Source organism: Pan troglodytes, chromosome 13, assembly GCF_028858775.2.
Source record: "Pan troglodytes isolate AG18354 chromosome 13, NHGRI_mPanTro3-v2.0_pri, whole genome shotgun sequence".
Lineage (NCBI taxonomy): Eukaryota > Metazoa > Chordata > Mammalia > Primates > Hominidae > Pan > Pan troglodytes.
The window spans coordinates 20,442,747-20,470,402 of NC_072411.2; the positions used below are offsets into that span (position 1 = coordinate 20,442,747).

The following is a 27,656-nucleotide window of genomic DNA, read 5'->3' on the forward strand; positions in this document are numbered from 1 at the left end:
AAAATTACATATTGTATGATTCCATTTATATGAAACATTCAATTTCTGGTGGAAGTCTCATATGATCTTTGGTTGGAGGATGACTGGATGTTGACAGATGACAATGAGGTGAAGAGCATTTTAGCAGAGGGAATGGCATGATCGAAGACAGAAAATGGAGAGTCAGAGGCAGGAATGCATATTTAGGGAGGAATGAATGAGCACTGGCTACAACAGAGATCTGGGAAGAAAAGCAAGTGAAGGAAGTAAAGCTGGAAACATGGATTGACAAGTTGTCTTTTTCAAATGGAAAAACTAACAGGTGTGAGGGAGAAGAGAGTCAATAGAAATTTCTATCTTTTCCAGATTTGTTCACATTCCCCTGATTTGTAGTCATTTTGTCGGCCTGGGAAAGTGGTTTTTCAAAGATCGTCTTTATAAAGGTAGGCTCTGATAGGATGCTCTAACAAAAATTGGGCAAAAAGGAAGTGTGGCGGTCCCCAAATCCCTTCTTCCCCCATTTCAGCTGAGATCATTCGCCAGTAGGCAACTGTCGTATTACCAATAAGTTTGTATCACCAATGAAATATTATAATGCACCTGGCTAAAAACCCTGGCGTGATAACACCAAATTCATGTTATTAGAAGGAATTAAATTTTAAAAAGCACACCGTTCCAGGCACACAGAAGGCACCCCCGAACGTTTGTTTTATAAACGCAGGTTGGTTGCTGAGGCTTTGTTTTGGAGCCTACGTTTAGGAGAGGAAATGATTCAAAACTGCCCCCCAAAACCTATATCCTCCAGGAGCACTGAGGTTGGGGCGACCTGCTGCCAGGTGGTCTGGTTTTCCCTTTTAACACACGCTTCTTGCCCACAATCCGGTCCCTGCAGGGGTCGCAGTCCAAACAACCAATCGCGACGCGGCTGCGGGGCGGGGGCCACAGCGCTCCGCCTCCCCTTCCAATCCGCCCTCCCAATCCTCCTAGGCCGCTCTCTCTCGCACCTGCGTGCTCCTCTGCGCTCCGACTGGTGCGACTTCTCCCTGCGCTAGCGAGGCAGGGTTTTGGCCTCGCCTCTCGCGAGATCGCCTCCTGTTGCTGCCGCCGCCGCTCCTGGCCACTGACTGGCGGCGCCTGCGCAGCCGCCATGTTCGGTTGCTATGCTGCGGCCTAGGAGAGGGGGTGTGCTTGAGGGAGGAGGAAGAGATAGAGGAGGAGGAGGGGGAGGAAGAGGAGGTGGAGAAGGAGGGGGGTGACTGAGCTCCTCTTGCACTCTCACACACAAACGCTGCCCAGGATTACCCGCCAGCTCACGCCGCGCAGTGCGCTTTTCCGCTCCTCGCGCCCCACCACCAACATTGTTCTCTCAGGACTCCTGGGTCCCAGGGGCCGGAATTGGGCCTGAGCGGGAGAGGAAAGAGACTTGGCTTTGGCCGAGGGGTCGGAGGATTGGGGCCAGGCCCCCTCCCCCACGCACTTTTGGGGGTGTGGATTATCTCATCCCTGCAGGGAGGTAGGAGAGGTCGCCGGCTGCCCGCCTCCGTGCCACCTCCCCAGCGGCGCCGGCCCGCGGCTGCCCAGCAGCATGAGGTGGTGCTGGCGGCTCCGGGTCGTGGCGCGACCGCTGCGGCGGCGGCTGCTCGGGGGGCGCTGAGGTAGCCCCCCGGAGCGGCACGGCGGACGCGCTTCTCCTCTGCGCGCCGGGGCCTCGAGGCTTTTTTCTCCAGCCGAGAGGACGCGGCTGTGATATACGAAGGTAAGAGGTTCTCCGGTCCCCGCCGGCCTCTCGGCCCTGCACGTTGAACGCGAGGCTGTTACCTGCATGTGTGGCTCCTGGGAGGTGAGCCAGGTGGGGCAAGCCGGAGGTACGAGGATGATTTGAAAGGAAGGAAAAAAGGACACAAACAAACAAACAAACAAAAAACGCTTTCTGTCCTTTCTTCCTGGGACCTCTGCTTTTGCGGGGGTTAGAGTTGGAATCTCTGTTATGGGTCAGCGAAGGGACAAGGGATGGAATAGGTGCGGAGATGGAATGTTCCCAGTACCTAAACTCTAGGTAAAGCTTTGGAATCTTGAGTTTTCCATTGCTGGTAGAATTCCTTTTTTTTTTTTTTTTTTTTAATTGGCTCATATGAGCGCTTCTTGCACGCTGCATGAGCCAACTATTCCTACCATTGAAGTTTTAAGCCTGTTATGATTCTACCAGTATATACCTGTATTTGGGAATCTGTAGTTGAGCCAAAAAAAAAAAAAAAAAAAGTTGAGATGTGGGTAAACAGTGATGCATTTCGCAGGGTTTCCATAAAATGGAACAGCTTACAGTTGCACAGGTGATGTGTGGATGTTTCTGCAAAACTTAGGGTGGAAGATTTTATGTCTGGGCTTGCATCATGTAGTGACATCAGTATGTAGAAGGACGATTTGTAGGATTTTTCAAAACGCCTGTTCTAGGATAACTTGTTATGCATCTGCAATATGCCAGCTGCTTTTCGAATAAGAGGTTTCAGTAATATTAAGTTTCTGTGTCCAGATCTTGGGCCCAGTTGAAACAGTACAGCTGATTGGTCACATTTAAAACATATTTATGGAGAAAGATAAAAACAAAAGGCCAATGTGTCCGACTTGCAAAAGACAATTAGAGTAGAAAGAAGACTGGAACAGTAAAAGCCAGGGCATTTTTAAATCTTGGTTTTCTGAACTTTAACGTGCCAGAGGAAAAAATTGTTTTTTCAATTTTAAGGGGGAAGGAGATGGCCTTAAAATAAAGGATTGTTCAGAGCCTAAACTGTGCTTAATGGAATAGAGCTAGGTATATCATCTAAATCTTGAATTTGACTAATATAAATTCAGCTTTCTTTTAAAGAAAAAACTCGTAAGCAGAAGTTTGTGTATTCTACAGAACCTCTTCACTAGCTCGTAAGTGTGATCATTTTGTGGACATCACTGTTTTTTTGTTAGAATAAATTTATGCTCCAATTACCACAAAAGCAATTTTTATGTCTCTTCGCATTTTTTATGGTACACATATCTTTGTTACATTTTGCATTGAAACACGCACGGTCCCATAGTATCATAATCTTCAGTGATTTATAAGAGAAACAGTCTATTTTGTACATGGGAATGTTTGTGATTTTGCCAGTCTGTTTTAAAAATTTGGCAAGAGGTTTTTAAAATCCAAGGAGGCACCACTATTTTGTAGTTTTTAAAAATATTAATTGAGTAGGTCCATGTTTATTAAGTTAGAAAATCACGGGTTCCTCAAAAGTAGTAATAGACGAGGATGTGATTTTTCTTACTGCCCATTTTCTAACATCTTAGCTTCAGAGCTGTAGGTATTGAATTGAGTCAAACTTGTGTTTTTTTCTTATGTTCTAATTAAATATCTTTTAAAATGTCCCTAGTAACATTGTTACTTTAAATTTATAACACCCAATTTCTAATTTAGGCTAGGCATAAAACCAGCATTGATTGAACGTACTTGCTAAAAATACTTTCTGGGTCGGATGTACTTAGAATGCAGCCTCAGGAAATTTCATTTGAACTATTCTGTGACCAGTGTACACTTCATTATTGTTGAAGGACTTTTAAAAAAAGTATAGATCTCTCATACTCGATTTAATCAGTTTGGGCATAGATGCCTAACTTTAAAAAAAAAAGTATAAGAAAGTGGGATAGTAATACAATTTACGTGAGATGGTAATAAAAACTTTTCAGCTTTTTTTTTTAAGTTGTATGACTTCGTTAGGTTGTTATTAAACTGTGATTTGTATTTTTAAAATAGTTTTGTCTGTTAAACATAATTGAGGTGTACAGTACAGTATCCATTGTTATCTGTTTAGTATTTATTTATGACTTACAAACTCTAAAAGCGGGATCAGTGATCATGGTTTTTAGTAAGTTGTCTTTAAGGAGCAAAGTAAGAGACTAGCAGAAAATTGCAAGGAGGTTTGTTATTGAGAGTACTTCTGCCCCCCGCTTGAGAGTTAATATGGCCACTTTTAAACAAGAAAAGTTTTCCAGAAACGTGGAAATCTTGTTTGGTGTATGTTTAAGGGCAAATGTTTTAAAGTTTTGCCTAAATTCTTAGTTAGCATGCAAAATTGATCAACTCCCTAGGAATGGTTATTGTGGCTAAATATGAATTGTTGCTCCTATGTAAAATTTAGTTATTGGTAGAAGTTTACTAACTGAGTTGAATTTTGTTGTTTTCCTGGGTTATTGCATGTTATGAAGTTTTTTATGTACTATAATCCACATTTGTTAAATTTGCCAGTTTACTAGAATAAGCTGTGAAGCCTTGAAGTTTGGCTTAGCATTCTGAAAATCCTTTTTATTGTTTGCCAGGAAAGCACTGTAGGAAGGAGGTGTTATCTCTTCATTTAATATTTAATGAGTAGTATAGATGATGAGTTAGGATATAATGTAGAAATACCATAGAATCTTCTTTATTGATATGAAAGTACCATTGTCTAGGAACAGCATAATTTCTTATCTTTTGCATGAATGGGGAAAAAGAGGAGGGGAAATTTATTAGACTCTTTCATTTCATTAGAGATATCTTCCCTCACATTCATTCTTCATTTCATTATTCTTAAGTAGAAACTTTGGAAGAGAGATGCAAGTATTTGAATTAATTAGTAAGAACAAAATGAAAATTACATCGTATAGACTATCATGAGGAAAATATCAATTTGGGTTGGTTATTGTGTTTGTATTTTTTAACAAGGAGGTTATGTAGAGTAGTAGAAAGAAAAAAGGACCCAGAGGGGAAGAGTGTTAATATTTATTGTCTGTTAAGTGTCAGATCCTGTATAAGGGGCTTTTCATGTTGTCCCACTCACCAAGTGTGCTTTATGAGGTAGGTATTATTAATCCCCTGTCCCCTCCCTGCCAAATAGAAGCTAAGGGAAATGAAATAACTTGTCTAGGCTCATACTTCTAGTAAGTGGAATTCTCTAAAACTTATTCTTTAGATCGGTTCTGTCCAATTAAACTTTCTGCAATGATGGAAATATTCTTTTTTCCTTCAACTTTATTGAAGTATAATTGACAAATATCATAGAAATATTTTTTGCACTGTTAGTTATGGTAGCCATTAATCATGTGTGGCTATGGAGCACTTAAAATGTGACGAGTGTGTCTGAGAAACTCAATTTAAAATTGTATTTAATTTAAATCAATTTAAATTTATAGCCAGATGTGGCTAGTAGCTATAGTATTGGAGAGCATAGCTTTAGGTCTTACTGCTTAGAAAATCTGAGTTGTAGTATTTAATCTTCCACTAGTTTATGCATGGCATTAGGCAAGTTATTTAGTTCTGGGCTTCAATTTAATCTGGTGTGAAAATGAAGGGGTTGCCACTAAAAGATTATCTCCAAGGTTCCTTCTTGCTTAAAGTTCTGTGATTCTTATTAAAACATACAGTAGCATTTAATATTCACAAGCATTATATCTGAAAGGATCCCCCTCCCCAATATGCTCACCCATTACCTAAAGATTTTTGTTTAGTCAGTTTCTCTTTTTGAGAAGAGTATGTATAAAGCACACATAAAGGATAGTGGATTATTCCCCACCTCCCCAACTGTTTGGCAAAAACATTGTGTAACTCAAGGCAGTACTTTATGATGGAACAAAGTTTGAATCTTTAAAGGCCATATTTTAACATGCCACCTTCCCGTTTAAAAATATATAGGAGTTCCCCGGTGCTTATCAAATTAATTCCAAATTTACCTGCTTGACCTTGAAGACTTTCTACCAACTTCATCTCATTAACCTTGTTTCTCATTCGTGCTTAAAAAGAAAATAGTCTTGTTTTTTCCTTTGTCCTCGTTTCCGTAATTTAAACATCTCTGTCTCCAATTCATGTGCCTCCTCTTTAAACCTTTTTCAAAATTCACCTGTTTCTGGAAGAATGCTGCTTAATCCACTCACAAGGATCGGTTAATGAATCCTGGTAATAAGTACCCCAAGGTTAATATATGCTTGTTTTGATATAGTTTAATATCTTCTTAAGCTTTTTTTTTCTTAAGTTTTTATGTTACCTACTCTGTTTCCTTAATTTTCTTAGGTTAAAAAAATTAAAATAGGAATAGCGTCTTTTGTATTGTCTTATGAATTTAGTTCATTTTTCAACAATGCTGCTTTTAAAAGTTGCTAATTTTTAAAAAGAATAAATACTGTAACAACATTTACCCTTGATCACCACCATAATAGCTATTTTTTGTTTCTTTCCAGGTAATTGTTCATATTTAAAAAATAAAGTTGTGTGGTAGAGAGAATTTTGAGAGGAATATAATGGGAACATTGTATAGTAGAGGCTGTGCAATGTAGGGAAAAGATCATAGACTTTGGAGTCAAATCTGGTGTGGAATCTAGCCTCAAAAACCTTGGGCAAATTGTCTAATTTCTGAGTCAGGTGGCCCTGAATTGTGAGGATTAAGATAATATATGTAAGGCATCTAGCGCTGTGCTTTAAATAGAAGAGATGATCAATAAGTGATAGTTGGTATTATTTTTTCATTTTTCTATTCCCATCTTCATGAATATTATTTATTTATTTTAGCTACCCAAAGCCACCAAAGTCAATGAATATAATTTAAGTGATTAGTTAAACATTCAGGTGATATACCATAACTGATTTAGACATTTACATTTTGTTAACCGGTTTTTTGTTTATTTCCTCAGTTTAAAACCCTAGGACTGGGATAATGGTCAAGTGTCATGAATATTTCTATGCCAGATCTCTCTCTTACAAAAGTACCTACAGTGGGTGTTCTTGTTTTGGGAAGAAAAAAATGCTAGTTTTATAATTGTATTTCATTGTTTTAATTAATGTAATTTGAAAATTTATTTGGTGATGATGTAATGAACATTCCTTTATATGTTAGTTAAGCAAACATTTGAAATGCCCATTGTAGTGGGAGCAGTGGTATAAAGGTAAATAAGACATGATTCTTGTCCTTGAGCTCAAATTCTAGGGTGGTAACACATGTCAACAAACAATTAACAATTCATAGTGACAGTGTAATAAGATCTGGGGAAAAGAAGTGGCATTTGAATATGGTCTTGGAGGATCATTTGGAATTGATCTGGGTAGAGAGAACAGCATATACAAAAAGTCAAAGTATGAAAGAATGTGTGGTGTGTTTGGAGAAATGTAAGTTGTCTTGTTGGATATGTCTGTCTCTGTCTGGGTGGGTGTGGTTGTCTGTTCCTGTGTGTGAATCTGTGTGTGTGTGTGCGCGCGCGCGTGTGCATTGATTGCAGTGGGAAATGAAGTCTTGTGAGGGTCCTTGTGTTTGGGCAATGAGTGGGATCATTTTAAGACCTTTAAAATAGAGCTTCCCAACTGGTGTGCCATGAATGGTTTACCAGTGTTTTGGAGAGCAAGATACCCTTGTTTATGGGACCTGGGCATATCAGATCCCCCTCCCCGCCCCACCCCAGGATGGTTTCTTTTGGCTTTGAATAGCGTTTGTGGCTTATCCCAACGTGCTAAGAAATTATTATTTTCTTTGTTGCCAAGTTGGGAAAAGGATTGGGAAAACCACTGTTTTAGAGACTGTAAGTATTAGAAAGTTTATGGTTCCTACTCACCCTTGGCATCCACTATGGAATCAGAAATAAATATCAAATCCTAAAGTAAGCTTAAGGTAAACTTAAGAATTCTTAAGTCACCTTCCTCTTTCTCTCTCTTTTTCCCTCCCTTTACCCGCTGCCTCCCCCATTTCACTGGTGTATGCGCATGTGCGTGTGCGTGTGCGTGTGTGTGTGTGTGTGTGTGTGTGTGTGTGAAATATCTCTTTGGTGCCCTTGCGTTACTGGTGCCCTAAACATGCATTTAGTCTGCCTCTTGGGAAATCAGCATTAACATTCAGGAACAATTTAGAGGTATTTAAATAAGGGATGATAAGATTAGATGCAGGTTTTGAAAGGTAACTCCTGACTTCTAGATAATGATGCAAAGTTACAAGGATAATGCAAGGATGAGGTTAGAAATGGAGCAGAGAGACCAGATGCTGTTGCAGTGGTCCAGGGGAGGGATGATAGGAACCAGAAATAGGGCAATATAGATATGAGATTAGAACTGAAAACTGAATAGTTTCACTAGACCTGAGAGTCCATTTGGACATGGGGGGAAAGAGTTGAAGATGATGCTAGGATTTCTTCTTTGGCAGCTTCCCTTCTTTAGCAAGGGAAGGCCAGATTATTTTTATTGAGCACTTCCAGTGAGCCAGGTATTTTGCGAGACAGCGAAGTTGTCACGAGTTCTCATTTAACATTTTGAAATAATTTCAAACCTAATGAGAAATCTCAAGAAAAGTACAACAAAAAGCTCCTGAATCGCCTTAAACTAATTTTTAACATCGTACTAGCTATGTACCGTGTGTATACACAACACAAGATGAGCCTGGAACATCTCGTGCTTGGCTCAGTAAGGCCTTTCCCAGATGCCCCAAGTGGTAACCTTGGAATTGTGTTCAGCCCTTTCCCTTTTTCTACTGTATCTAATTGGATCCTCAAATTTCAGTGAAACAACCTCATCATCTCTCATTTCTGGTCCTACATTTTAATCCTTATTTCTCCATTTCAGGGGAATGCACCATTTCTAATTTCATTTGGCTTTTTTCCTGCATTATTTGAGAGCAAGTTGCAGACATGATCCCTATCACTACTAAATATTTTAGTGTGTATTTAGCAAAACAGGACAATCTCCTACATAACCGCCAAATCAGGAAATCAACATTGATATAACACTACCTTCAGGTCGAACCTAGATGCCATTCAAATTTTTCCAACTATCCCAGTAGTATCTCTCTTTTCTTTTTGGTCCAGCATCCAATTCAGGTTCACACATTGCATTTAATTGTCACATCTTTTAGTTTCCATCAGTTTGGAATGATTCCTCAATATTTCCCTGTCCTTTATGACCTTGACAGTTTTAACGAGCAGAGTCCTTTTTTTCTGTTACATGTTTTCCTCAACTTAAGTTCATCCAGTGGTTCCTCATGTGCAGACCGAGTGCATTGTTGGCAGGAATGTAATAGAAATAATGTCGTGATATTCTTAGTACATCACTAAGAGACGTGCTGTATAGTCCTGCTACTAGCGATGTTTAACTTTGAACACCTGTTAAATTCAAGTCTGCTGGGTTTCTCTACTGTGAAGTTATGGTTTTTTTCCTTTTGTAATTGGGAATTCTTATGTGAGAAGATATCTGGGAGTGTGTCAATAGAGCTGAAGGCTCTAACCACGAGCCTTCAGGTCTGATGATTGCTACCTGAATCAGCCACGACTGTGAAAGTTGTCACCTACATTTATTAGTTCATATTCTACTGAAAGAAGATTTTCTCCTTCTTCTCCATACATTTATTTATTCATTCATTTATATCAATATATACTCCTGGATTTGTTTCTGTTTCGTGGTTTTTATTAGTTACTGTCATTTTAAAATTTCATTTTGTTGGTCAAATTGTCCCAAATTTGGCCTTTAAGTTGGCTCCTCTATCTCCTTGACCTGTCCCCCTCCTTGGTGTATTTCCTTACTTTCTGGCCTAACAAGATGTTCCAGATGATCTTAATACTCTCCTATCCCAGCTCTGAAATCATTTATTTTTCCAAGGAATCCTGATTTTATTTTACTTTTTTAAGTAGAGATGCTATTTAGGAACTGAGATCCGAGTGTTCAGTGTGTTCATTTCTGCTGGCATGTCATCACTTTTAGGGGGATAGAGCTAGGAAATACATATATGTATACACACATCTGAATCTGTTTCTGTGCCTATGTACAGGTATTTTAAAAGTTCACACTGATACAACCAATTCCAATCTAACATCTCAGGATTCGTCTAGCCTTTTCCCTTTCTGTATTTGTAAATCTCTTCTCCAGCAGTGATAAATTGGTTCCTGTTATCTCCTCAGTGTATTTACTTACTTGCTCAATCCCCTTGTATGTGCCAGTCTTCTGACCCCACATTAGTTGTCTCCTTTCTCCTTGCTTGCCACCTCTGAGGCCTGTGGCATGGGGTCCTCAGGGCTTGCTGTCAGGTCCATGTAGTAAAGAGAACTTCTCATTTAATCTTTTTTCCCCCCTCATTTAATCAGGACAGAAATTTGTTAGAAAGGTGCTATTCCCAGTTTTAAAAGGAGAACAGAGCTGAAATTCAAAAAGGTCTGTGTCTTTAGGCATGTTACTGTGTAAATAGCTGAGTAAATATTTTGCATTCAGATTCGTCTGATACTGAAACATCTTTTCTCTCCTGTACTGCATAGCCTCTGAGTATCTGTGGAATCCAAAGTGGCAGGATTTAAGGTTGTATAGATGGTAGCTGAAGCAATGGGTGGGACTGTCACTACTTATGAAGTATATATAAAGTTAGGAAGAGGCACACTGACAGAGCTCCTAACTACCATCACTGAAAGATTAAGGGCTCTCCGAAATCAAGAAGCCAGTGAAGAAGACTGAAAGAAAGGTTGTGAGAGAGGAGTGTGGTTGTGTGTTAGATGATGATGAAGTAAGGAATTTCATGAAGCTGTCATGCTGCTGAGAGAAAAAGAGAAGACCAAGAGGCTTTGAATTTGACTGTTGGAAAGTTACTGATAATCTCAGCTAGTTGGTTTTCCAGTGTGTTCAGGCAAGCTGCCTGTATCAGAATTATGGAGATACTAATGAAAAATATGAACTCCCCAGGTCTCATCTCAGACCTTATAGATTCTTAAAAGGGGGAGTGGGGAGCCAGGAAGTGGTAGCCTGGGAAAATCTGCTGAAATGCTAAGGTTCTTCTGAGGTGTACTAGTTTGAGGTTTGTTGCTTTAGCAGAAGAGTTACAGTGGAAGGGTGTAATAAACTAAATTGAGGAAACCAAGTGTACAATGAATATAGATGAGACAGCTCTTCGAGAAGTTTGCCATAGAGGTAAGAGATCTCAGGTCATGGAAGAATAGGGGACAGCATCAAGAACAATACCTTTGCGTTTCAAGGGTTACATACACCTTAACATTTGTTGGGATTAAGAGAAGGAAACTGTAATGGTTATTTTAAAGTTGGGTAAGCAAAACTAATTAGCAACACCTACTATCAAAAAAATGCCCTGAGTGAACTTTGATATGTATCTGGGATAGCTGCCTGCTCCCATTTTAAATGCCATCTTTTGGTAGGTCTTTGGAGTAATCCAAGGGTCATTGTTTATTTTGTTTTTAGTTAAATTTGTATCTTGTGTTTTTGTTATACAGTTGTGTAAAGAGCTTCTCTTTGCTCATTTTTATACAAACACGAATTCTAAGTATATTCTTGTATATAGACGAGTCACTAGCAATACAATTAAAAATTATGTCCAAAATTGGAGGTGACTTTAGAGGTAAATCCAATCCAGGGCTAATTTAATGTATTCTTTGAGCACCAGCTAGGTACTAGGCACTGTGCTTGGCTGTGGGGATACAGAATTGAATAAGACATGCTCTTTATCATCAAGATTATTGTTCTTTCTTCAGAGGAACTTGAAATCTAGTGTATAGCTAGAAATGGTACAGATAAGTCATAGATAACTATGTTAGTCTACAGTAAAATAAGTACAGATAAGTCAATGTTTAATTAGTACAGCAGTGTATATTACCATAATTCTCAGACTTGTCATTTTAAAATTGTATTTAAATTGTATTTTCGTATTTGAATTGGCAATATGGCTACATGGTTCAAGTTTCAAAATAATATAAAAAGGCATATAATGAGAAGTCTTGATACCACTCCTTCTCTTTCCTGTTCTGTATAGGTAACTACTTTTATTTTTTGTATATTCTATGGTATTTATGCAAATAGAAACACATATAAAGATTACTGTTTTCCCCCTACCTTTTTTATGTAGAAGGTATTTACTATATTAATGCTTTGTACCATAATTTTTAAATTTAAAATATACCTTGGAGATCATTTGACTTCAGCATATAAAAAGCTGTCCCTTTTTTCTTCTTTTTAAAAAATATAGTAGTATGTTCTATTGTATAGATATACTATTAAGCTAACTAATTCTAATTATTTAAACTTTAAGTTTTAGACCCTTTTACTTGTGTAACCCATTTCCTTTCACCTCTTTCTGTATGAACTACTGCTCCCTGAAGCATTTTACATTAATGACCTGCCTGACTTTTCTGTATCTAAAGGGCCTAACTTTTTTTTTTTTTTTTTTTGAGACAGAGTCTCTCTCTGTCGCTCAGGCTGGAGTGCAGTGGCGCAGTCTCTGCTCACTGCAACCGCTGGCTCCTGGGTTCAAGCGATTCTCCTGCCTCAGCCTCCCGAGTGGCTGGGACTACAGGCTTTTAAAAATCTTGTCAGCTTCTGCTTTTACTCAGTAGAAATTAGTTACCATGTAACAAGTCTGATTACCTTGAGACTCCCATGCTGTGAGGAAGCCCAAACTCTCACAGGAGAGACCAGAAGGCCATGTGGATGAGTACTTCAGTGAGGACACATGAAAGTGATGCCTTCTTGGACTTTCCATCCCAGCCCAGCCATCAACTGAATGTAGATGAGTGAATGATCCCAAATGATGCCAGATGACATCCAGTGCAGCAGAAGAGCTGCCTAATCTAGCTTTTACCCAATTCCTGGCCAGGGAATTGTGAGACATATAAATCCTTATTGTCTGAAAATAAATAAATAAATAAAAGTAGGTTTATTTGAGTGCAGATCTGTATCTGTTCTGCTCTGTCCTGGTTTTCTGTGTTAACAATGTCCTATTTTTAAATTCCTGTACTCCAATCTTGTAGCTGGAGCTCTCTGCTATCTACTGTAAGCATTGCCTGCTGCCATGTTTCCTTACTGTGTTTTTCCGTGATTGCTGGGATACCACCTGCTTATCTGACCTCTACGATGCTAAGGACCTGCTTGCCTGGATCACTGCTTATTGTCTGGTACTATAAGCTCTGGATACTATTTTCTAACTGCCTGTCTGTATTGCCTCTCATCATCATTAGCGAGTTTCCCTCTTCTCCCCTAATTTTCCCTATCATAGCCCTATCAGCCCTTGAGTTTTAGTTTGTCAATGTGAAACTTGGCAAAACTTCTGAAATTATTTGGGATGATTTAAAATTTTCTTGATGTTAGTTGTTATAAGTCCATTATGCCTTGTCTGGACTCTTGTAGTAGTCTTTTTAAGTGCAGTTTGCTATAGTTTTGCCCTTTATAATCTCCTTCACACTGTAGCCAGAGTGATCTGACATTCATATCTGATCAGAATTCTTTTGTTATCTCTCCATCTCTCTATAAAATAAAATGAAGGAGTTTTCCAAGGGGATTAAAGTTATTTGGGAAATATCAGTTTTTAAGATAATATTATTTTTGTGTGTTTCTTTTTTAGATACTTGTTCATGAAAGCAAAATATCATTACAAATGCCAAGGACTTCCAAATTGTTTCATTTGCATTGAAATAAGGGAAATCTTTCTAATTTATCTTACTGTTTCCAGCCTAGCACAAATTGCAGTCAGTTATAGTGGCTTACTACAAGAAGCTACTAGGGAAAATGGAATGTCTTCGTTGGGAAGGGATTGTGATTTGAAAAAGTTCTCTTAGGTGAATCTGATACTGTGACTCACTTTGTATCTGGCTATTTTTATGGCTTTTGATCTGTGTTATCATAATTGTTTATGAAAAGAATTTCGTAACCAACAGTTTGTTATATGCAATTCTGAAATTCCCACATCCCTAAAAAACCCAAAAGTTTTGTTAACTAATTTGGCAACCAAACTTGACTTATACTGAGGTGAGGCTACTTAGTCTCATTTATTCCACTTACAGTGTACATTCTTCAGATTCTCTAAAGAAATTTTATTTTATTTTTATTTTTTGAGGCGGACTTTTGCTCTGTTGCCCAGGCTGGAGTGCAGTGCCATGATTTTGGCTCACTGCAACCTTTGCCTTCTGGGTTCCAGTGATTCTCCTGCCTCAGCCTTCCAAGTAGCTGGGATTACAGGCTCACGCCACCACACCCAGCTAATTTTTTATATTTTTGGTAGAGACGGGGTTTCACTGTGTTGGCCAGGCTGGTCTTGAACTCCTGACCTCAAGTGATCCACCTGCCTCGGCCTCCCAAAGAGCTGGGATTACAGGCGTGAGCCACCGTGCCTGGCCCTTAAAGAAATTTTAAATAGCAATATGGTTGAATACAGGGTGCTGCCCTAGAATCAAGAATGTTACTTAATGTAAGGTATCTGTGCCGTATCACCTGTCTGTGTCCCAGATACTCTGAAATTCAAAACACTTCTGAAAGTGTTTTGAAGCTAGAGATCTTAGATATGAGATTGTAGAACTGAACCACCAACTTCCTAGCAATGGAAAGAAGTGGTACTTTGTTTTCTTTTGTATTTCTTTTTGGTGGTAATGTAGTTGAACATTTTTTCATGTTTATTAATTTCATTTCTTATATTCTTCAAATTTTTTGTTCATTTATCTGCTAGGGTGAATAGTTTTTCTTACTAATTTATAATATCATAGATACTAATTGGTTTTCTGTTCATTCTAAGTTTTTGTATCTAGCATATTGGTGGAAAATGCTGCAAGTTGAAAACGCATATACAGCTGATGTTTGAACAACATGGATTTGAACTGTGTGGGTCCACTTATACGTGGATTTTTTTTCAATAAATATATCGGAAAAATTTTTGGAGGTTTGGGACGATTTGAAAAAAACACAGATGAACTATATAGCCTAAAAATATCAAGACTTTTTTTCAATTAAGAAAAAAACTGGCTGGGCGCGGTGGCTCATGCCTGTAATCCCAGCTCTTTGGGAGGTCAAGGCAGGTGGATCACGAGGTCAGGAGTTCAAGACCAGCCTGACCTACATGGTGAAACCCTGCGTCTACTAAAAATACAAAAATTTGCTGGGCGTGGTGGCGCACGCCTGTAATCCTAACTACTCAGGAGACTGAGGCAGGAGAATCACTTGAACCCAGGAGGCAGAGGTTGCAGTGAGCCGAGATCGCACCACTGCACTCCAGCCTGGATGACAGAGCAAGACTCTGTCTCAAAAAAAAAAAAAAAAAAAAAACTAAAAAGGAAAAATTAGATGTCACGAATACATAAAATATATATAGATACTAGTCTACTTTATCATTTACTACCATAAAATATACACAAATCTATTATAAAATGTTAAAATTTAACGAAACTCACACAGACCATACATGGTATCATTTGCAGTTGAGAGAAATGTGAAAAAACATAATGATGCAGTATTAAATCAACTGCACAAAATTAACCATCTTACATAATGTATTACTGTAATAATGTAATAACCACCTCTATTTCTAGTGAGTTCAAGTGTTGGAAGTATCCATTTAAAATGCCATGTGATGCTAATCATCTCCACATGAGTAGTTTGTCTCTCCAGTTAATTGCCTGTCGCAATAAAAAGTGATCTTTTGTGGTTCTTGAGTATTTTTCAGCTATGTTTCATCATGTTTAGTGCAAATCATAAACCTTGAATAACACCATGGAACCCATATGAAATGCAGCTAGTGATGCTGGAAGTGCTCCCAAGGAGAGAAATGTCACAACATTACAAGAAAAAGTTGAATGGCTTGATATGTACCATAGATTGAGGTCTGCAGCTTTGGTTGCTTGCCATTTCAAGAGAAATGAATCCAGGATAAAGACCATTTTTTTGTTTTGTTTTGTTTTGTTTTTAAAAGAAATCTGTGAAGCTGTTGCTACAGCTACACCAGCAGGTGCAAAAATCTTGCACTTTTTGTGAAATACCTTTTTATCTCACATTGAAAATGCAGCTTTTATATGGGTGCAGGATTGCTATTAGAAAGGCACACGTATAGACTCTAATATGATTTGAGTAAAAGCAAAGTCATTGTACGATGACTTAAAGCAAAAGAAAGGTGAAGGATCTAAAGCTGGAGAATTTAACCCAATCCAAGGATGGTTTGATAGTTTTAGAGTTTGGCTTAAAAAATGTCAGGATAACAGCAGCTTCTGCCAACCAAGAGGCAACAGATGAGTTCCTAGGCACCCTTAAGAAAATCACTGAGGGCCAGGCATGGTGGCTTATGCCTATAATCCCAGCACTTTGGGAGGCTGAGGCGGGCAGATCACGAGGTCGGGAGTTCGAGACCAGTCTGACCAACAAGGTGAAACCCCGTCTACTAAAAATACAAAAATTAGGCATGGTGGTGTGTGCCTTTAATCCCAGCTACTCAGGAGGCTGAGGCAGGAGTCGCATGAACCTGGGAGGTGGTGGTTGCAGTGAGCCAATATCGCGCCACTGCACTCCAGCCTGAGCAACACAGCGAGAGTGCTAAAAATAAAAATAAAAAGAAAAAAGAAAATCATTGAGGAGAAAAGATATCTGCCTAACAGGTTTTTAATGCAGATGAAGGTGCCCTATTCTGAAAAAAAAAAAAAAATGCCACAAAGGACATTTATTAGTAAGAGAGAAGTGAGCATCAAGATTTAAGGCAGGAAAAGATAGGCTAACTCCACTGTTTTGTGCAAATGCAGTCCGGTTTATGATCAGGACTGCCCTTATCTATAAAGCTGCTAACCCCCGAGCCTTGATGGGATAAGGTAAATACCAGCTGCCAGTCTATTGGTCGTATAACAAGAAGGCCTGGACGATAACTCTTTTTCTGGATTGGTTTCATTTGTGCTTTGTCCCTGAAGTCAGGAACTACCTTGCCAGTAAGGGACTGCCTTTTAAAGTTCTTATGTTGGACAATGCCCCTGGCCACCCGGAACCCTGTGAGTTTAACCTTATGTTGAAGTGGTCTGCTCGCTCTTCCAAACACAACATTTCTAATTCAGACTCCAGATTGATTAGTCCTAAGGACCTTTAGGGCTCATTACACATGATACTCTATGGAAAGAATTGTCAGCATTATGGAAGAGAACCCTGATAGAACATCATGGAAGTCTGGAGGATTACAGTATTGAAGATGCCATTGTTGTTATAGAAAAAGCTGTGAAAGCCATCAGGCCTGAAACTGTAAATACCTGCTACGGAAGACTTTGTCCAGATGTTGTGCATGACTTCACAGGATTTACAACAGAGTCAGTCAGGGAACTCATAAAAGAGATTGTGGATATCTATATCTATATCTATATCTATATCTATATCTATATATCTATATACTTTTTAAAGGTTGAGGATGAAGGGTTTCAGGTATACATCTTGAAGAAATTCAAGAGCTAATTAGACACCACACCAGAGGAATAAACGGAAAATAACTTGATGGAGATGAGTGCTTCCAAATCAGTACCAGATGATAAGCAAGAAGATGTAGAAGAAACAGTGCCAGAAAATAAATTAACTATAGACAGTCTGGCAGAAGGGTTCCACTTATTCAAGACTGCCTTTAACTTCTTTTACAACATGGACCCTTCTAAAATATGGGCACCGAAACTAAAGCAAATGGTAGAAGAAGGATTGGTACCATAATATAAAGATTTATTTATTTATTAATTTTTTTGAGACAGAGTCTCAGTCCGTTGCCCAGGCTGGAGTGCGGTGGTGCAATCTTGGCTCACTGCAAGCTACGCCTCCTGGGTTCACGCCATTCTCCTGCCTCAGCCTCCAGAGCAGCTGGGACTACAGGCGCCTGCCACCACGCCCGGCTGATTTTTTGTGTTTTTAGTAGAGACGGGTTTCACCAAGTTAGCCAGGATGGTCTCAATCTCCTGACCTTGTGATCCGCCCTCCTCGGCCTCCCAAAGTGCTGGGATTACAGGCGTAAGCCACCGCACCTGGCCCATAATGTAAACATTTTAAGTGAAAGTTTTAAAAAGCCCTACAGAAATTACTATGTATTTCTGTAAAGTTACGTGGAGTGTGCCTGCCTCTCCTGCTTCCCCTTCCACTTCCTCCACCTCTTCTATCTCTGCCACCCAGAAACAGCAACACCAATCTTTCCTCTTCCTCCTCCTCAGCCTACTTAATGTGAAGACAGTGAGGATGAAGACCTTTGTGATGATCCACTTGCACTTAATGAATAGTAAATATATTTTCTCTTCGTTAGGATTCTTAACATTTTCTTTAGCTTTATGGTAAGAATTCAGTCTATATAATGCATGTAACATACAAGATATGTGTTAATTGACTTTGTTATTGGTAAGATTTCCGGTCAACAGTAGGCTGTTAGTAGTGAAGTTTTGGGAAAGTCAAGAGTTACATGGAGAAATTAGACAGTGCAGGGGTCAGTGCCCCTAAACCCTGCATTGTTCAAAGGTCAACTGTATTTATATGGTAAAGGAGATGATCTTGCTCTTTTGCTCAAAATCGTTTAATGGCTTCCATTCTTTCTTAGAGTAAAAGCTAAAGTTTTTACTGTGGCCAAAAAAGCCCTACATGGTCTGTGGACCTGGCTGTCTCTCTGACCTTATCTTTGACCACTCTTCTTTTTCATTTTTCTCAAGGCACACTGGCCTCCTTTTTGTTCCTGGCACTGGCAGACTTGTTCCTACTTCAGGTCTTCATGTTTGTTCTTCCTTCTGCCTTGAACACCCACCTTTCTCCCAAGTGTTCCAGGCAGATGGAGTATGCACATGGCTCACTCTTTTACTTTTTAAGTCTCTGCTCAAAAGCAAATTTCTCAGCCATGGCTTTCCTGAGCACCCTATTTAAAATTGCTTTCCTACTCCTACATGGCTGTTCTCCTTTGCTTACCACCTCACATTATACTATATATATTTTTTTCTTTCCTCATTATAATGGAAGCTCCATGAGGGCAAGGACCTTTATCTTGTTTTGTTTGTCGATATATTCATGTTGCTTCTTCCTGTCTGGCACAATGTGAGGTACTTAATAGATATGTTGAACATGGGAGGGGTTAGGGAAAAGTGAAGAGGAACATTTATCTAATTGCCTAACACATGGACACTTGATTCGAGCCTTTAGTTAGAAATATTCTGCTAATTCTGGTGTAACTAGAGTATTTTATATATATTTATTTTAGAGATAGGGTCTTGCTCTGTCTCCTTAGCTAGAATGCAGTGGCATGCTCACAGCTCACTGCGGTCTCAACCTCCTAGCCTCAAGCGATCCTCCCACCTCAGCCTCCCTGGTAGCTGGGACCATAGGTGTGTTCCACCATGCCCAGCTAATTTTTTTTTTTTTCCCTAAGAGATGAGGTCTTGGCATATTGCCCAGGCTGATCTTGGACTCCTGGGCTCAAAGGATCCTCTGGTCTCAGCCTCTCAAAGTGCTGGGATTATAGATGTGAGCTACTGTGACCACTGGAAACAGTTGCTTTCTGAAGGAAGTATAAAAACTCTGGAGACCGGCATTCTTTTTTTTTTTTCCTCTAAAAAAAATGCACTAAACCTCTAACTAATAAAATAATTTTTGCTGGGGAAGAGAGGAACAATAAAGCTTTAAATATAATACCACATACACTATAAGACTGCCTCTTTTTAGACAAAAATAAAAATATTCTCATTGACTGGTAGTACTTATGAAAGATTGGCTTTATTGTTGGAATCTCATAGGGAGGAGACCAAAGGACAGAAATGTAGAAAATGGAGAGGGAGAGAGGGAAAGAACTAGCTGGCTGCTTCTAATGTTTCTAGTACTTAGGTAATGAACTGTGGATAGGAGAAAGAGTAGTTCTTTGACTCACTAAATTAATTAATGTACGTCTGTTTTAGTAAATAATTTCACTGAATTATTTAGTTTCCATCCCTAACTAGACTGAGCTTCTTGAGGGCAGAGATCTAGATGTGTGCATATGTGTATCTCTAGCATCTAGCACTGTGTCTAGCAACTAGGAGCTATTCACATACTTACGTGAATAAACAGGTATACTGAAGGCATAGGTTTAGAGAACTCTGTAGGGCCTTAGTGGGTCTGCAGTGTGTTTCTTTCTTGGCACGCACAGTACTTTAAATGCTGAAATGTATAAATAGGATATAGTGAGTTGTAAAAGATTAAGTTAAATAAAAAAGGAAAAGCCTTAGGTAAATCAATTTGATGCAAGAAATGGCAAAAATTAGATTCCTGTATTTAATATATAGTTAATATCAAATCTATTTTGACATTGTAATTCTTTATTCTTATCAGGTCGGTAACAATTGAGTAGAGGACATACAAAGGACATTTTGAAAATGCTGTCTGTACATCAGTGAATCCCAGTGTAGGTCCAGTGTTACGCATTCCTGTTTCAGATGATTGATTTTGCACATGATTACCAGGAATACTTTTTTGTTGTCATATACCATTTCTTAAATAAGAAGCTTCTTATTTAAGTTGTTGCATAATGACTTCTATATAAATGTGTTTGGTATGTGTAAGTACAGAGAGAGAAATTTTAGAGCAAAACCTGTTGCTACATTTGAATTTTTTTTCCCTTCTACAGGGTATCAGTTTTATAGTTCATAGTTTTGGTAGCACAGTCCTAAGGGGGAATCTGGCCCATTCTGTTGCCAAGTTCAGTTCACACGGCTTGAGGGGACTTTCTTTGTATACAGCGTTACAACAATAAGCTAAGTTAGTCCATTATCTTATACTACCAGCATTTGAATTTATAATTACATACAAAACATTGTGTAATAAACTAAGTTTGTAGCAAAGCAGATGGTCCAGTTGGGAATATTCCATTTCAAATAAGTGTAAAGAATTGTCGGCTGGGCGCAGTGGCTCACGCCTGTAATCCCAGCACTTTGGGAGCCCGAGGCAGGCATATCACGAGCTTAGGAGATTGAGACTGTCCTGGCTAACACGGTGAAACCCCATCTCTACTAAAAGTACAAAAAATTAGCCGGGCATAGTTGCGGGCACCTGTAGTCCCAGCTACTCGGGAGGCTGAGGTAGGAGAATGGCGTGAACCCGGGAGGCGGAGCTTGCAGTGAGCCGAGATTGTGCCACTGCACTCCAGCCTGGGCAACAGAGCGAGACTCCGTCTCAAAAAAAAAAAAAAAAAAAGATCAGCTATCAAGGATACTTTTTAGGTGGGTAATTGCTTGATGATTTTTGATAACTGTGGTTTTATTGTGTATGCATTTGTTAAGTATAACAGCAGAATTTGAAATAATTTTTTTATTTTTTGTTTTTGAGACACGGTCTCTCTTTGTCTCCCAGGAGAAGGGCAGTGGTGTGATCTTGGCTTGCTGCAGCCTCGATTTCCCAGGCTCAAGTGATCCTCCCACCTCAGCCTTCTGAGTAGTTGGGACCACAGACACTCATTACCACTCCTAGCTAATTTTTTGTATTTTTTGTAGAGACAGGACTTCGCCATGTTGCCTAGGCTGGTTTTAAACTCCTGGACTCAAGAACTCTGCCCTCCTTGGCCTCTTAAAGTGCTGGGATTACAGGCATGAGCCACCACACCTGGCTGAAATAATTTTTTTTTAACTCTTTCCTCACAACTTTTTATTTTGAATAATGTCATGCCTTTGGAAAAGTAGTAAGAATGGCATATTGAACATCTATATACTCTTGCATAGATTCATTAATTGATACTTTGCTTTCTTGCTCTCTCTTTATATGTACTTTGAAAATTTCTGAACTATTTGAGGATTGCAGATATCATGATCATAACACTTTACCTAAATGTTTCAGCATGTAATCATGCATCTTTTGGTAATAAACACATTCTTCTATGTAACATGATCACACTCAGGAAATTTAGCATTGACACAATACTATTATCTAAAACGCAGTCTATATTCCAGATTTCTCCAATTGTTCAAGCAAGTCCCTTATACTTTCTACCCTACCCCCCCCCCCCCCCCCCGCCACCAAATCCATGATTGGATCAAGAGCTACACATTGCAGTAGGTTGTTTTATCTTTTTAAATCTACAACGCTCCCCCATCCTTCTACATCTACTCCTTACATTTTCGAAGAATCCAGGCAAATTGTTTTTTAGAATGTTCCTCAATTTGGATTTGTCTCATTGTTTTAGTTTTATTTATTTCATCACTAGATTCAAGTTAAACATTTTTGGCAAGAATACTATATAAGGTGTTATGTTCTCAGTATATGACAACAGCGTGTCTATGATACCAGTTTTGGTGATGTTAAATTTGATTATTTGGTTAAGGTGGGATAGGACAGATTTCTCCATTGTAAAGATATCGTTTCCCCTTTGTAATTAATAAGTAATTTATGGGGTGATACTTTTGGATTATGTATCTTGTTACCCAGCAACTCTCACCCAGTGATTTTAGCATTTGTTAAGTCTTGCCTGAATCAGTTATAGTAACTGTAAAATGGCATTTTTCTATTTCTGTTCTTCCTTCTATATTTATCATTCGATATTATTTTTAAAAAAGAGTTATTCCTCTCCCTCACTTAAAAACATTAGCATCACTTTGGACTTATGGATTTTTATTCAGAGCATTATAATCTATTATTTATTTTTGAACTTAAGTTGTTTCATATTTCCTGAAAGGAATTTCTTTAAACTGCCTCTCTTTTTCTTTGACTAGTCCTCATTTAGATTTTGAGGGCTTACTTCCTTACTTACCAGTACAAGACATTTAGCCTCACCTTGTATTTTCCTTGCCCCAGCTCTGAAATCAGCCTTTTTTCTCCAGAGTCCTAATTTCTTTTAGTGGGGAATAGTATATAGTAGGTTAAGTATATTCAGTGTTATTGGAGTATTTTGACTTCTAGGTTCTAGTGGATAATTTTCTAAAAATGAGATTAACCAATACCTCTAATTCTCATCCAGTACTGCAACCATCTCTGATGCCATATCTGACCTTTTGTGTCCTGTAGCCAGACTCCTGGTTCTCAACAATATTAATATTTATTCATTTGTTCAATCCTATAATAGACACAAAATAGTTTCAGAATGTTGCATCAAGACCACTATCAACAACAAACTTTATAAAGTTCGGAGTTTTTTATATTTCTTTTGATTTATCTTCAGTGTATTCTGCTGTGGTTAGCAAACTGTGGCCTGTGGGTCAAATCTGACCACCACCTTTTCAGTATGGCCTGTGAACTAAGAATGCTTTTTAAGTTTTTAAGTTCTTTTAAAAAATAAAAAATATTTCATGACCCATGAAAATTACATGAAATTCAGACTTCAATATCTGAATTTAGAATACAGCCATGCTCATTCGTTTACATATTGTTTATGGCTGCTTTCATGCTACATAGTTAGAATTAAGTAGTTATACCAGAGATCTTAATGGCCTGTAAAGCCTAAAATATTTTCTGCCTGGCTCCTTACTGAAAATGTTTGTCAATTTTAATACTATTATATTTAACAATTACTGGAATGCTTTTTTTTCTGCGTGATTGTGTTATATATTATTAGATTCATTTATTTACTCAATTTTAGGGAGAAAGGAATTTTTTTTAAATGTTGGAAATTGGCAGTGATCGAATTTTAGAATTAGAAGGATATTTAGTGTTCTGTAGTCCCACACTGTCCAGTAGGATAACCACTAGCCAAATGTAGCCATTTAAATTAAATATAAAAAATTCTTGGCTGGGCACGGTGGCTCACGCCTGTAATCCTAGCACTTTGGGAGGCCGAAGCGGGCAGATCACTTGAGGTCAGGAGTTCAAAACCAGCCTGGCCAACATGGTGAAACCCCGTCTCTACTAAAAATACAAAAAAATTAGCCGGGTGTGGAGGCAGGCGCCTGTAATCCCAGCTACTCAGGAGGCTGAGGCAGGAGAATCGCTTGAACCTGGGAGGCAGAGATTGCAACGAGCCAAGGTCACGCCACTGCACTCTAGCCTGGGCGACAGAGCGAGACTCCGTCTAAAAAACGAAAAGAAAAAAAAATTCTTAAGTTATATGAGTCACATTTCAAATGTTTAGTCATCCTATTTGGCATGGTTCCTGTATAGGACAGTAGAGATTATAGATCACAAAAAGTTCTATCATTTTACAGATGAGGAAGTTGAGGTTCAGAAAAATGAAGTTACTGCTCCAAGGTAATAGATAGACAGTAACAGATTTAGAGTGAATCAGTGGCTTACTAGATATTACAATTGTTGTGACATTTGTAATAGAAAAGAAAGACCCCTGTGTTAGGCTATGAAACCCCCCCACCCCCCCTTTTTTTTTTGAGACGACCTCACTCTGTCACCCAGGCTGGAGATCAGTGGTATGATGATGGCTCACTACAGCCTCAACCCCCCAGGCTCAAGCTATCCTCTCACCTCAGCCTACTGAGTAGCTGAGACCACAGGCATGTACCACTACTCCCGGCTAATTAAAAAAAAAAAAAAATGTGTAGAGACAGGATCTCCCTATGTTCCCCAGGCTGGTCTTCAACTCCTGGGCTCAAGGGATCCTCCTGCCTTGGTATTACAGGTGTGAGCCACCACGCCTGGCTGAAAACACTTTTTTTTTTTTTTTTTTTTGCTAAATTCCAGATGAGTGCAGCATAGTAACATCGAAATATTTGTATTTTGAGAGCTTAATGATTGGCTGAAATGGGTGCCCTGTTTTTGCTGCTTTGCACTCATTTGCATTCATTCATTTGAGTTCAGTTTTCACTCATTCTTATTCATTCATTTTTGCAGTAAGGACATTTTTCCATTTGTACATTGATTTAGGAACATAGGAAGCTATCGGGAGAGGTTAGAAAAACTGGGGTATGCTAAGTAAAACAACAACAAAACTATTGATTCTCTGTCCAGCTGTAATCCTTTTCCTGTTAATGTCACCAACATACATGAGCAGGGTTATTCTCTCATTTGTGAGCCCTTACTGTAACAAAGGTCTCAGTATATGTGATTGTGACTTCTTTTCCCCTTAATTTTCTGGGGCAAGTGTTGAGGTGGAGATTGAGGAAATAATATATTGAGTGCAGTGAATCAGATTGAAGATTAGCAAACCTTACAAATAGTAATGTCTTTTTCAGTGATACCTTCAATTAGTTTAGGTGCTTCTGTGGTTGACTTTGAAAATAACAATCAATAATTTCAGCATGAAGAAATAGAAATCATTATGATATGGTGGAAATCTTTGAGATTAGACAGATCTGGATTCAAGTACTACTCTATTACTTTTGCCTGCGTAACCATAGGCAAGCCACTTAATCCTTCTGAGGGGATTAACAAAAGGAACTGTCATTGTTTTAAGAATAAGTGACAGAATGTGAGATGTTTAAGTTATTGTTGCTGCATAACCATGCCAACATTTAGTAGCATAAGTTAATCACCATTTTATTATTTACAGGATCTCTTAGTGAGGAATTCAAACAGGGTACAGGAGTGATAGCTCTTCTCTGTTCCACAGTGTCTGCTTGCTCATTGGCAATGGCTGGGGGTTGGAACACTTGGAGGTGGGGGATCCACTTCCCAGATTGCTTATTCATATGTCTAATGACTGAAGGATGGGCTCAGCTGGGACTGTTGAGCAGAGCACTTATGTATGGTTTCTCTATATGGCTTGGGCTTCTTAACAGCATGTTAGAAGCTGGGTTCTGAAGGGAAGCATCCTGAGAGTGAGTGTTCCAAGGGAGCTAGATAGAAGCTAAAGGGCTTTTCTGATGTAGTCTTAGAAGTCATATAGCATCACATCTACTATACTCTGTTGGTCAAAGCAATTACAAGTCTCAAGCTTCTTCCCCCACCCCTCCTTCCCCAGAATCAAGAGAGGTGATGTAGACTCCCTTTTTTTTTTTTTTTTTTTGAGACAGAGTCTCCTGGGCTCAAGCAGTCTTCCTGCCTCAACCTACCACCAAGTAGCTGGGGCTACAGGTGCACACCACCATGCCCACCTAATTTTTTTTTTTTTTTTTGAGACAGAGTCTTGCTCTGTCGCCCAGGCTGGAGTGCAGTGGCGCAATCTTGGCTCACTGCAAGCTCCGCCTCCCGGGTTCACGCCATTCTCCTGCCTCAGCCTCCCGAGTAGCTGGGACTACAGGCGCCTGCCACCATGCCCGGCTAATTTTTTGTATTTTTTAGTAGAGACGGGGTTTCGCTGTGTTAGCCAGGATGGTCTCGATCTCCTGACCTTGTGATCTGCCCGCCTTGGCCTCCCAAAGTGCTGGGATTACAGGCGTGAGCTACTGCGCCCAGCTGCCCAGCTAATTTTTTTTTTTTTTTTTTTTTTGTAGAGATGGGGTTTTGCTATATTGCCCAGGGTGGTCTCGAACTCCTGAGCTCAAGCAGTCTGCCCGCCTCAGCCTACCAAAGTGCTGAGATTATAGGCGTGAGCCACCATGCCTGGTCAGTCTTCTAACTCTTGAAGGGAGGAGTGTCTGGCATTGAAAGCAGCATAAGTCAAAGTTTCTAGTTTTATCAGTCTGGGTTCCTCATCCTTTCCATTTTTCTTCTATTCATTTTATGATATTGAGGAAAAGAAACACCTCTAAACTTCCTCTTATACTGTTTGTTAACAGTAGATTAGCGTTTCTCAACTTTAGCACTATTGACATTTTGGACCAGATCATTATTTGTATGATTGTCCTGTGCAATCCGTGATGTCTAATGGCGTCCCTGGCGTCTCTGCACTGGAGCCAGTAGCACTTTACCCTTCCAATTGTGAGAACCAAAAAATGTCTGCATACATTGCCAAGTGTTCCGTGGAGGACAAACTTGCCCCTGTTTGAGAACCACTGCTCTACATTCGTGTTTCTCAAAGATATTGATATGGACCAGCCACATTAATATCACTTGTGGGACTTACTGAAGTGTTATTTTTTCAGAATCTGGAATTGGGTCCCAAATATCTGTATTTTTAAAAAACTCCTCAAGTGATTCTGATGCACACTTAAGTGAGAGAAATGCTGATATAGGTTATCCTTAAAAGCTGAATGACTAAGAGGTATATAAATGCTTTACTCACTGGTAATATACTGGTTTCAGGTCAGATTAATGGCATAGTAGAGTTGTTAAATATACTGTTATATATTGTATATTATTTTGGGTTCCATTTCCATAGATTATTAGTGTAAATAGTATATCCATTCCTGTTTCATGAAATTTTTGTTTTTTAATTATTTTTCTCAGCTTTATTGTGAAAACTTTCAAACACAGAAAAATTAAAAGAATGATGCATATAATGAACACTTATATACTTTACCACTGAGAATCAAGAGCTGTTAAAATTTTGCCGTGTTTGCTTTGTGTGTGTGTGTCTACGTGTGTGAGAGAGTGAGTGCACACGTGTGAGCAATCAGAGCTTTCCTGGTGTATATGAGAGAGAGACAGAGGGAGAGAGCAATCAGAAGTTTTCATGGTATGTATGAAATCCAAGTAAAGGAGAGAGAGGTGTAGGATTCTGCAGTATAAGTGCTCCCATGTGGATAGACTGATCCATTCATCTTCATGGTATTTAATCAGGATACCTTTACTCTCAAGCAGAGTTGATTTAGTGTAATGGATTGCAAAGTTTTAAAAATGCGTGCTTGGTTGAACGCCTTTCTTTCCTTACTATTTAGTGGTTTAAATGCCACTCCAGTCAAATTACACTTCTCCTCCTTTCATATAGCCTAGGACAGTGCTACTCAACAGATCGTCAATGGACTGGGTACCAGTCCCTGGCCTATGAGGAAATAAATACAGTAAATGAGAGTGAGTATTTAGTATTAGTATTTTATAACAGTTGAGAGATACTTCACCTTCTGCTTAATAATGAAAAATTATGACTCATATTTTTTGTGTCTTAAAAAATTTTATTTTCTAGTCACTTTTATTGTATTTGCAAACATACTGTATTGGTCTGTGTTCTAGTTACCTACTGCTGTGTAACCATCCCAGAATG

General features: G+C 39.0%; 1 protein-coding gene across 7 annotated transcripts in view; it reads left to right on the forward strand.

Annotated features, from left to right (window-relative positions):
• Window positions 1-718: 718 nt before the first annotated feature.
• The window catches only part of PTPN4 (protein tyrosine phosphatase non-receptor type 4), a 223,108-nt gene continuing 196,170 nt past the window's right edge, over window positions 719-27,656 (forward strand). For 5 of the 7 annotated variants that reach the window (XM_009443190.5, XM_009443188.5, XM_063790365.1 and 2 more), the window contains exon 1: window positions 1,071-1,735. The gene's annotated coding sequence lies outside the window, so the exon portion shown is untranslated. Of the gene's footprint in view, window positions 1,736-27,656 lie in introns of all 7 variants that reach the window. The other 2 variants (XM_525902.8, XM_009443187.5) reach the window with 2 other exon arrangements.